The sequence below is a fragment of the Clupea harengus genome, unplaced genomic scaffold (assembly GCF_900700415.2).
Source record: "Clupea harengus unplaced genomic scaffold, Ch_v2.0.2, whole genome shotgun sequence".
Lineage (NCBI taxonomy): Eukaryota > Metazoa > Chordata > Actinopteri > Clupeiformes > Clupeidae > Clupea > Clupea harengus.
Window position 1 is genome coordinate 1 of NW_024880620.1, and position 11375 is coordinate 11375.

An 11375-nucleotide genomic window follows, 5' to 3' on the forward strand; every position below is an offset into this window, starting at 1 on the left:
ATCTCATCTCCCTTGACGATGATGTCGTGCAGCCGCTTGTCGTTGGTGTTGAGTCCGTGCTGCAGCAGCTTACACAGCGCCACCGTGCTGCAGGGAGGAGCAACAACACACTGATGAGTGTCCTGTCTGTGTGTGTGTGTGTGTGTGTGTGTTAATGTCCTTATAGGTTAGCCTCGCCACAAACAAGATCAGGCTGCTATCTAAATGAATGGGGAGATCAGGCTGCTATCTAAATGAATGGGAGAGATCAGGCTGCTATCTACATGAATGGGGAGAGATCAGGCTCCTGTCTAAATGACTGGGAGAGATCAGGCTGCTATCTAAATGAATGGGAGAGATCAGGCTGCTATCTAAATGACTGGGAGAGATTAGGCTGCTATCTAAATGAATGGGAGAGATCAGGCTGCTATCTAAATGAATGGGAGAGATCAGGATGCTATCTAAATGAATGGGAGAGATCAGGATGCTACCTAAATGAATGGGGAGAGATCAGGCTGCTATCTAAATGAATGGGGAGAGACCCATAACTCCACATACGATGGTCAAACAGACATTAAGAGTACATAGTTGGAATCACCGTTTAAATCGACCATCTTTCATTTTTATGCCGTTTATGTCAGTCTGTCAGAATAAATACACTTTATTTTTAGGGTTGATTGGCCTACTGACTGCGCATGCACAGCTATTGCTATAGTAACGGTAGAAATAAATAAAATGTTCAGGTGGGCAGTACTGCCTTTTTCGACAATCTGATTGGCTCTTGATAATACAGGGCAGGGCTTCATGTTACACATCCACCATCTTTGGCGTTACAGACTCCTGGACTGCTGGAAGCTTGTGTGTGTGTGTGTGTGTGTATTTGTGTGACCTGACTTTGCTGGAAGAATGTGTGTGTGCGTGTGTGTGTGTGTGTGTGTGTGTGTGTCTCATCCAACCTTGCTGGAAGAATTTGTGTGTGTGTGTATTTGTGTGACCTGACTTTGCTGGAAGAATGTGTGTGTGTGTGTGTGTGTGTGTGTGTCTCACCTGACTTTGCCCTCATATTGGCCGTAGAAAAGGTGTTGTCTGCTCATCCACTCGGCCATGACGAACTCCAGGGCGGGTTTTCCTGTGGGGCCGGGCAGACTGCACAGGAACTCCAGCAGCGGCTCCAGCTGGGAGTGGACCAGGTGTGCAAACACCATGATCAAAGACTGCAAATAAACACAGTGATCAATAAACACCGTGATCAATAAACACCGTGATCAAAGACTGCAAATAAACACCGTGATCAATAAACACTGTGATCAATAAACACCGTGATCAAAGACTGCAAATAAACACCGTGATCAATAAACACCATGATCAAAAACTGCAAATAAACACTGTGATCAAAGACTGCAAATAAACACTGTGATCAATAAACACCATGATCAAAGACTGTAAATAAACACTGTGATCAATAAACACCATGATCAAATAAACACCATGATCAATAAACACAGTGATCAAATAAACACTGTGATCAAATAAACACAGTGATCAAATAAACAATAAAATAAACAATAAAATGATCAAAGACTGCAAATAAACACCATGATCAAAGATCTCACATAAACACCATTACTGACGTGACTACAAGCTTGGTCAAACAATGACGATGTCAATGATGATATCAGAAAGTAAGCAACACAATAATTATACAGAGTAACAAAATACCAGAACTACCACATAAATACCACAAGTAAAAGTCTGTGTAATGGTGTAAGACTACCATTAAAGACTGCTGGAGTGGATGAATTATGTAAAGAACTCTTGTCCAGTGTTGTGTGCTGCTCACCCTAAAGGCCCGCGCATACTTCTGCAACAGCGTAAATCGTTGTGTAAATCGTTGTGTAATTGTTGTGTAAATTTACTCGTTTCAATTCATAGTTCCTAAAAGGGTTGCGCGTGTTGCAAAGCAATTCACCGCCAGAACAATAGGTGGAGTAACGTTTTTTGTCGAAGACGACATAGAGAATGACGTCTTTGTGTGTGGAAGTCGTTGGTTTGTTTATGTACCAGGTCTTGTTGTCCACACACACAGTGAAGGATGGCAACCGACAGATGATGGAGTTGTTGGGGTTGTATAGCCTTAAATGTCCATATCTCCTCACCTCTCCCGACGACCAGCCGGGCCATGTTCGACAAATATTTAGAAATCATACAAGGGCTCAGGTCGGGCTCGGACGTCGGGGTATTAATTGCAGCGGGACAATGGAAAAAAAACGTTGTGTTTTAAGGCAGCTGCTATGGATTATACACTAAATAAATTGCGAAATGAAACAAAAACGCATCACAGTTTAAGTTTTATTAGTATTGATTGATTCACATCGATATGAATGGATGACATGACTAACTATGAGTAACGTTTTTTGTCGAAGACGACATAGAGAATGACGTCTTTGTGTGTGGAAGTCGTTGGTTTGTTTATTTACCAGGTCTTGTTGTCCACACACACAGTGAATGATGGCAACCGAGATCATTGGGGTTGTATAAATGTTCATATCTCCTCACCTCTTCCAACTGGACCCGACCAGCCAGGCCGTCTTCGACAAATATTTAGAAATCATACTAGGGTTCAGGTCAGCCATCAGCACGATAGGGCATTGAACATTTCATATTTAAAATATCTTAATAAGATGAAGTCAACATGCCTGCTTCACATGATGTAGAAGTTCGTTTATTGACACATATTTTAAGGACAGCCACAGCGCTTTAAAACGACGTGTTTATAAGTTACATACAAAAGTGAAAGATAAAAGGCGAGAGAATTGCCAAGTGTACCTTCTCATTATGTAGGCTATGTGTGTTAACTCCACTTCCCAGGTACACCTGGCGATTCTCTCGCCTTCTATCTTTCACCTTCGAATAATTTAACTTATAAACATGTCGTTTTAAAGCGCTGTGGCCGTCATTAAAAGATGTATCAATAAACGAACTTCTGCATCATGTGATCTGTCTTTTTCGCCACTGCTATTGAATTGCCAACTGATGGAGATAATTACCAAACACTGTTAATGACTTTATAATATATGAATCAAGTGCCTTGTTTTAATAAGTATCTTATATGCTTTTCTCTTAACAGTGACATGGCTTTTCTGTGTTCCTGTGTATATGTGTAACTTTGATTAACTGGCGCCACTGATTGTTTTCTCGACCCTGAGAAAACACAAGAAGCTCGGACGAGAACCTTGTTTTGAATATGATTGTTAAACACATACGGCGTCAGCATTAGATAAATCTAAGTATATAAACTCTGTGCGATGTTTGTGAAATCGCTCACTTTCATCCTTGTGTTGTGAGTGAGCCCAATTGCAATTGTTCTTGTTGAATAAATATACTGATTGACAAGCTCCGGAGTCCTGAGGTAACTAGGGTGAATTTTCACCTATCACCAACCTTTGTATTTCGTGTAACACATGTATTCATAACATCAAGGCTTTCGCCCACTACACTTTCATGCTCCGGTAAGTTTTTTTCCTTTGTCCCGCTGCAATAAATATGCTTACTTCACTCAAAATAAAACCTACAGTTCTGGCAATTGCTTTGCAACACGCACAACCCTTGGGGAACCATTTATGTATCTGCAAAGAAATCAGATAAATTGCAACATACTACATTCTCAGAGGATGTCATTCAAAAAACGTTTACTGCGTCTGTTTGGAGAGAACGCGCGCTAATTCACATACTTTCATATTCATTTTTCGCCACTTCATGTCATCCATTCATATCAATCAATACTACCTAATACAATTTTAACTGTGATGTGTTTTTGTTTCATTTCGCAACTTATTTACTGTATAATCCAAGACAGCATGTGCCCGTTTGTAAATATTCCACATTTGATGTAGGCTACTGTCAAATCAGAAAGAAAATCAGCTGTCACTCTATTACCTGACCAATAGGCTACCTTTCAAACTCGGTGATATTCACAACTAATTTGTCCTTCATTCTACCTAATATGATTAAACGGCATATGTTATTATGTATTACGTGAGGCAAGCGTCAGTAGAGTTTTGTTCGGTTATCTGCCCTCTCTAGACTGATTACTGACCAACCAAGCATGTCAATTTCTTTTAGGTTGATTATTTGGTGGATCAGCTGTCTTTTTTGCCACTTGTAGCCTACTGAATCGCCAACCTTTGTATTTCGTGTCACAAATGTATCCTAACGTCAATATTGGCCTTTCACCCACTTTCCTGCTCTGGTAAAAGTAAAAGTTGTCCCGCTGCAATTAATTCGCCGACGTCAATCAAAATGTTCGCACTATGATTCCAGGTCACATTTTCATCCCGGTCCCCCATCTAATGTTAATACAGTGTTGTAGGATAAATGGTCTTGCTCCTATAATGTATAATGTATAATGGAGCAACAGGTTACAGGGTGGATGTGGCAGATAAAGAAAGAGAGCGCCAGATAACCGAACACAACTCTACTCACGCTTGCCTCACGAGTGCAATACCAAACTTCATCATATTTGATAGAATGAAGGACACATTAGTTGTGAATACTATTACCGAGTTTGAAAGGTATTGGTCAGGTAATAACCGAGTGACAGCTGATTTGACAGTAGCCTACTGCTGTGTGTTTTAAGCAAATGAAATGTGGAATGTTTACAAACGGGCACCTGCTATCGTTGATTATACAGTAAATAAGTTGCAAGGGGCTTGCAAGAAGCTTGCAAGGGGTGAAAAAGCTTGTGTATCTGTGCGTTTTTCTGAAATCGCCAAAGTATGAATCGGCCTTTAGACAGGTTGCCAACGCAAAAAAAAAAAAAAGATTCCATGACCTAGTTGGCAGCATAACAACATTATGTAGGAGGGTGTGTCTCCAAAGCCTTAAATCAGCGTCCAGTGTGACAGTATCAGTATAAAGGACGTGGTGGATACCCTTGCCATGACAGTGCTATGAACAGCTTTTGTTAATATGTTTTATGTACTATGCACCAACCACACCAAGTTAATCTTCTGTATGTGTAAAATATACTTGGCCAATAAAAAGAGTTCTGATTCTGATGTAACTTTATGTAAATGTGTCCAGTCACTATGACTATGCATTTGTGGATGTCCATGGAGATTGTCTGTTGTAATGGTGTAGACTATTTAGAATGGCTTTGACATTTTTTTACACAGTAAAGTATTTTTATGTAATTTCCTGTCCAATTAAAAGAAATGGGTCACTTGAGTAAATATGTAAATGTCTGTAAATTTGTATTATTGTTGTGGCTCTCCATGGAGATTATTTTATTGCTTTAGACAGGTTGCCAACGCAAAATAAAAAAGATTCCATGACCTAGTTGCCAGCATACCAACATTACGTAGGAGGGTGTGTCTCCCAAAGCCGTAAGTCGGCGTCCAGCGTGACAGTATTAGTATAAAGGACGTGGTGGCTACCCTTGCCATGACAGTGCTATGAACAGCTTGGATGTTCTATGAATCATTTTTTTTTTACATTTTTAAGGTCGTTTTGGACAGACAGTACCGTGACACGAGTTTCAAACTTTGGACAGCACAAGGATTTTATCTTTCTTTACTTCTCATAAAAATCTGCTGCTCGGGTAAGTCTCTCTCAACTTATTTCATAGCCTATATTTCTTTGTCATTGTGTTTGGGAGAACAAATGCTCGAAAATTGTGTAGCATACATCTCAGCGTATAACAAACAATAGCTGGAAATAGCCTAACACTCTGCAGCATAACTTGGCACTGAAAAAGGTGTAAAGTTAAGCCAAGACAATTATCCAAAGCAACGTACAAAGGAGAGAGGAGCATTTGCGATGTCACGGTGGTTATCAACTCCGTCAAAGGGCGGGCTTAACTTGCCACCAGATGACCAATCGCAAATATGGAGAGATGTAGCGCACCATATCTCAACCCTAGATCCTTACCAAATATGAAGAATTTAAATCTATAATACATGCTTAAACAAACACATTTGCTGCAGCCAAAGCCAGTAAGGAAAGTTGGTGACTTTGTGAATGCGTAAGTTAATAGGCCTATCAATATCACTGTCCCAATTTTAAGGCACAAGTAGATCTGACTGTAATCACAAGTGTGTGTTACATTAAATCAATGGGTCAGCATTAGCGTAATTATTTCAGCTGCAACCCTGGCGCTGTTAAACAGGTCCACGCATGAGTGGTGATGCCATTTTCTAAGATAATTGATTGGTCAGTAGGCGGTGCTTTATACTTTTGTGATCAGTGCCACAGCACACATAACCCTCTACACTGAGTCGGTGATTTTGATCTGTTATCTGAAACATAATGTGAGATGTGCAGCAGGGCGGGGCTGAAGGCTCATTGCAGAGGAATGAGGAGCTGTAGTGTACAGCATTTTTTATTTGAATGAAAGGACTCAAGACACTTACTTCTCTTTTACAGAATTCAAAGTCACCGTTCCAAGTTCCCTGGTGGTCACTCTTGGTCAGCCTGTGGTCTTGCCCTGCAGTTTCTCCATGTGTGGCAGCCTGAGAGCATTGTGATTACTTGGCAGCGGGGGCTTGAAGTAGTTCACAGCTTATACTACAATCGGGACCAACTGGAGCACTTCCATGGCTCTCCATGGGTATTGGTTTGACATACTATGTTTGCCAACGCAAAAAAATGCCTTAAACCAGCGCCCAGTGGGACGGTGTAACTGTAACGTAATGGACGTGGTGGATATCCTTGGTACCATAGTTCTATGAACAGCTCAGATATTTTATGAATAAAGGTTGTTTTGGACAGACAGTACTGTGACATGAGGTTCAAACTTTGGATTGCACAAGGACTTTATCTTTCTCTTCTTATCATACAAGTCTGCTGCTCGGGTAAGTCTCTTTCAACCTCTTTCATAGACTATATTTCTTTGTCATTGTGTTTGGGAAGACAAATACTCATATATTTTGTAGCACACACACTCTTCTGAATTTTGCAAGAGACCTTATTACCACTCGTAGAGTAAATGAAACGATAAGCCAAAGGTCAAGCATACTTTTGGTAATTTATGATTCCTGTGGTCACTGCAGTGCAATTTTGGCTGTCATGAGGCGTAACCTAGAGTAGCTATTAAGCCCCCTACCGACTGGACTGGACATAGTTTAGTTGTCATTCATAAATTAACCGCCATTGTATTAGGTTGTCTTACTTATCTCATTAGGATTGATCTGTTATTGATCTCAATAGTGGTAGGCTAGTCAAGTTGGGGGATAGGCTGGACCATTATCACACGTAGAGAGTACATTAAATGATAAGCCTAAACTAGAGTAAGCTTTATGATCATTCAAGGTTCTAAATAACTAAATAGCAATATTGCTGCTCATGTTCATAGTCTTTGCCACAGTTATACTATCAATACTGTTCATACTGCACATCTTATTTCATACTGTATACTGTATATCTTATTTATTTATATATTACTACCATACATATATACTCTGCACTTTTCTGCTTTCTTTGCACTTCTGGTGAGATGCTAAACTGTATTTCATTGTCTCAATACTTGTACTCTGTACAATGACAATAAAGTTGAATCTAATCTAATCTTAAAGGTTCAAGAATTCAAGAATTATTGGCACCCTAAGTGAATATGAGCAAAACAGGCTATGAAAAAATGTCTTTGCGGTTTATCCTCTTGGTCTTTCACTGAAATATTCACAAAAATCCTTACATACCTTTTCATTGAAGTAAAATTATTGAAAGACATTAAATATATATTTTTCTCCAAAAGATGTGTGCGACAATTATTGGCACCCCTAGAAAATCTTATAATTAAAATCTAACTGAAGTATATTTTCAGTCATGTTTTACATTTTTAAGTTCACCTGTTTGATTAGGAACTTTTAAGTGGTCATCCATGACTTCCTGTTTCACTGGGTTATACTGTAAATATGAGGTGACACAGGCCAAATTCCCTTAGTCATTCATCACTATGGGAAAGACCCAAGAACACAGTGAAGATGTGCAACGAAAAGTTGTTGAGCTGTTAGTTGTTAAAGCGACAGGAGATGTTAAGAATCAGCCTGGAAGAGGACGTGTGCGTACATTGATCCCACACACCGTGAGGAGGATGGTTCGACTGGCAAAAGAATCTCCAAGGATCACAGCTGCAGAATTGCAGGGGTTAGTTGAGTCATGGCGTCAGAAGGTCTCCAAAACTACCATCAGATGCCACCTACATCACCACAAGTTGTTTGGGAGGGTTGCCAGAAAAAAGCCTCTGCTGTCAATCAACAACCAACTAAAGCGCCTACAGTTGGCCTAATGTTACTGGGACTTTCAATGGGACCGGTTTATATGGTCAGATGAGACCAAAATAGAGATTTTAGCAACTAACATCAAAGGTGGGATTGGCGTAGACAGAAAGATAGCCATCCAGAAAAGCACCTCATACCCTCTGTGAAGTATGGTGGCGGATCTTTGATGTTGTGGGGTTGTTTTTCTTTCAAAGGCCCTGGACATCTTGTTAGGATGCATGGTATGGACTCCATCAAATACCAGCAGATATTAAATGAAAACCTAACAGCCTCTGCCAGGAAGCTTAACATGGGCCGTGGTTGGACCCTCCAGCAGGATAATGATCCGAAGAACACCTCAAAATCCACACAAAAATGGTTCGCTGAAGAGGAGAGTCCACAAGCGTCGACCTTGGAATCTGAAGGATCTGGAAAGATACTGTATGGAGGAATGGTCTCAGATCCCGTGCCATGTGTTCACCAACCTCTTCAAGCATTATAGGAGAAAACTCTGAACTGTTATCTTGGCAAAGGGAGGCTGCACAAAATATTAAAAGAAGTTTTGAAAAAAATATTTGTTTCATGATAAGAATGTAATGTTTCTTTCAATTATGTTACTTCAATTAAAGGTTAGATTTTTGTAAATATTTTAAATGAAAGATCAGGAGGATAAACAATAAAGACATTTTTTCGCATTTCATTTCGCTAATTTTTACTAAAGGGTGCCAATAATTCTGGAGGGCACTGTAGGTTGTGCTAGTAGTCAAGACAGACTCAGTTTGAGACCTACACGTAGGTCAGAACTGTCTGTTGATCATTCCTCACCGGCAGTCGTGTCAAACGGCAGTCGTGTCAAACGTGGTCAGTCATGATGTTTACTAGTCTGCAAGAGACTCCGCCCCAATCTTAGGCAAGCAACCGAGCGCACACACACACACGCGCGCGCTGCCACTGATACATACACACTTACGTTAGGAGACTACCACATGTCCCCAGATGGTTGGGCCAAAATAAATAAAAATACATTCCAGGTAGGCTACCCATAATAACACGTCACATTTGTTTCCACATAGCCTATAGTGCTTGCATGCGTATTAGCTGCGAAATAGAACGCGTGGCAGGCTTAACTTGGCACCAGATGAACAATCGCAAACATGGAGAGGTGTAGAGCACCATATTTCAAACCATGATCCTTATCAAATATGAGTCATTATCATACACGCTAAAAGCAACACATTTGCTGCAGCCAAAGCCAGGAAGGGAAGTTGACGACTTTGTGAATGCGGCCCCATTTTTAAGGCATGATTAGATCTGACTATAATCACAACTGGGTATTACATTAAATTAATGGGTTGCTTAGATGTATTCTTATGGCTTGGTTGATTGGTCAGTAGGCGGTGCTTTGATCCAAGACCGTCTATAGAGACACTGCACACCTAACCCTCTATAGAGTCGATGGTTTTGATCTGTTATCTCAAACATAACCTGGTCCAGGGCAGGTGAGATGTGCAGCAGGGGTGGAGCTGAAGGCTCGTTGCAGAGGGAGTAGGACTGTAGTGTACAGCCTTCTTTTAATTTGAATGAAAGGACTCAAGACACTTCTCTTTTACAGAATTCAAAGTCACCGTCCCAAGTTCCCTGGTGGTCACTCTTGGTCAGCCCGTGGTCTTGCCCTGCAGTTTCTCCGTGGGGAATGTCTGGCAGCCTGAAAGCATTGTGATTACTTGGCGGCGTGGGCTTGAAGTTGTTCACAGTTTTTACCTCAATCGGGACCAGCTGAAGCACCAGAACCCACACTATGTGAAGCGCACCTCCCTGTACCAGTCAGAGATGCAGAAGGGCAACGCATCTCTCCGATTGGAAAACGTCACCATAGAAGATAGGGGGGAGTACATCTGTTACGTGAGCTCGCAACGGGCGGAGGGAGGAAGATCTTCCCTCTAAAAGTGGCAGGTAAATGCAGTCAATACATCAACAATACATCTCAGGATGCTTTAAATGTTTTACTTACTTTACTTAAACTGACGAAATTACTTGGGCCATCAGTGGGCCTTAAGAATGGGCCTTCACTGAGTTCAGTAAGACTTCCAAGCTATCCGATGGCACCATGATCATTCTATTATGACCTTGCATGGCTGTAGGGTGAGGAGGATGATCGTGACTGCTGAAATGTCCCTGAGCCCTTTTAGTAGAGCCTCAATTTTGTATCTCTCTGTTTCAGCACTCTATTCAGAGCCAGTGCTGCAGTTCTCAGTGCAGCCCGGAAGTGTGACGGTTCTTCTAACCTCAGGAGGAGGATTCCCAGCTCCCACCTTGAGCTGGCTACAAGGCCATGAAGACCTCACCAACAGCACAGAGACCCGTCTAACACGGGACACACTCTCAGGGCTTTATAACGTGTCCAGCACCTTGACTCTCAAAGACAACTCCAATGCCACCCTCAGTTTTATACTGAAGAATGAGGACCTGATACAGGAGATCAGGAGGAACATAAGCCTGCTGTTTGGTAGGTAGAACAAATCCCAAATGCAAGTTTACCGTAAACATAGGCAGGATGTCACTCTGGTCCCTTTGGAAGCTTATAGATTTTATAATATAACCAGACACTGTTTAAACTCAAGATGTAGATTACAGTGGCCAGCAGAGCCCAACACACATTTTCTGTGCCCTAGAACATCTAAATAAAATAATCCATAGCCGTGAGACTCTGAAGACAATTTTACCAAGGTATTAGTCACCACAGGTTTGATACAATGTAGTGAGTCACTGGAGATTAAAATATGTTTGCTGCACAAAAGCTGGTTGTTATGATAAGATCATAGACTTTTCAGAAACCTGTCATTTATCAACGAATCAATATTTCCTGTTGTTCTTTTTAGCAGAATCTGAAGGAGATTTTCCCAAAGCGAGTCATCGGATGAGGGAGTTTATTCTCTTGCCTGTACTTCTGGTGTTCATACTCTAGCTGCTCTATTACTACTGAAAATATGCAAACCAAACAGAACCTCAAAGACCTCTTATGCAAGACAGAACATTGTTTGAGTGATGATGAAAAGAAAACACCCTTCCATGCACAGGACTAGAGACTAAATGACTTTAAAAGTGGTCCAGACCAAAGCCAAGGTGGATCTATTATTAGCA

General features: G+C 41.1%; 1 pseudogene; it reads left to right on the forward strand.

Moving 5' to 3' along the window:
• Window positions 1–5380: 5380 nt before the first annotated feature.
• LOC116223491 lies at window positions 5381–10740 on the forward strand (annotated as a pseudogene).
• The last annotated feature ends 635 nt before the right edge of the window (window positions 10741–11375 follow it).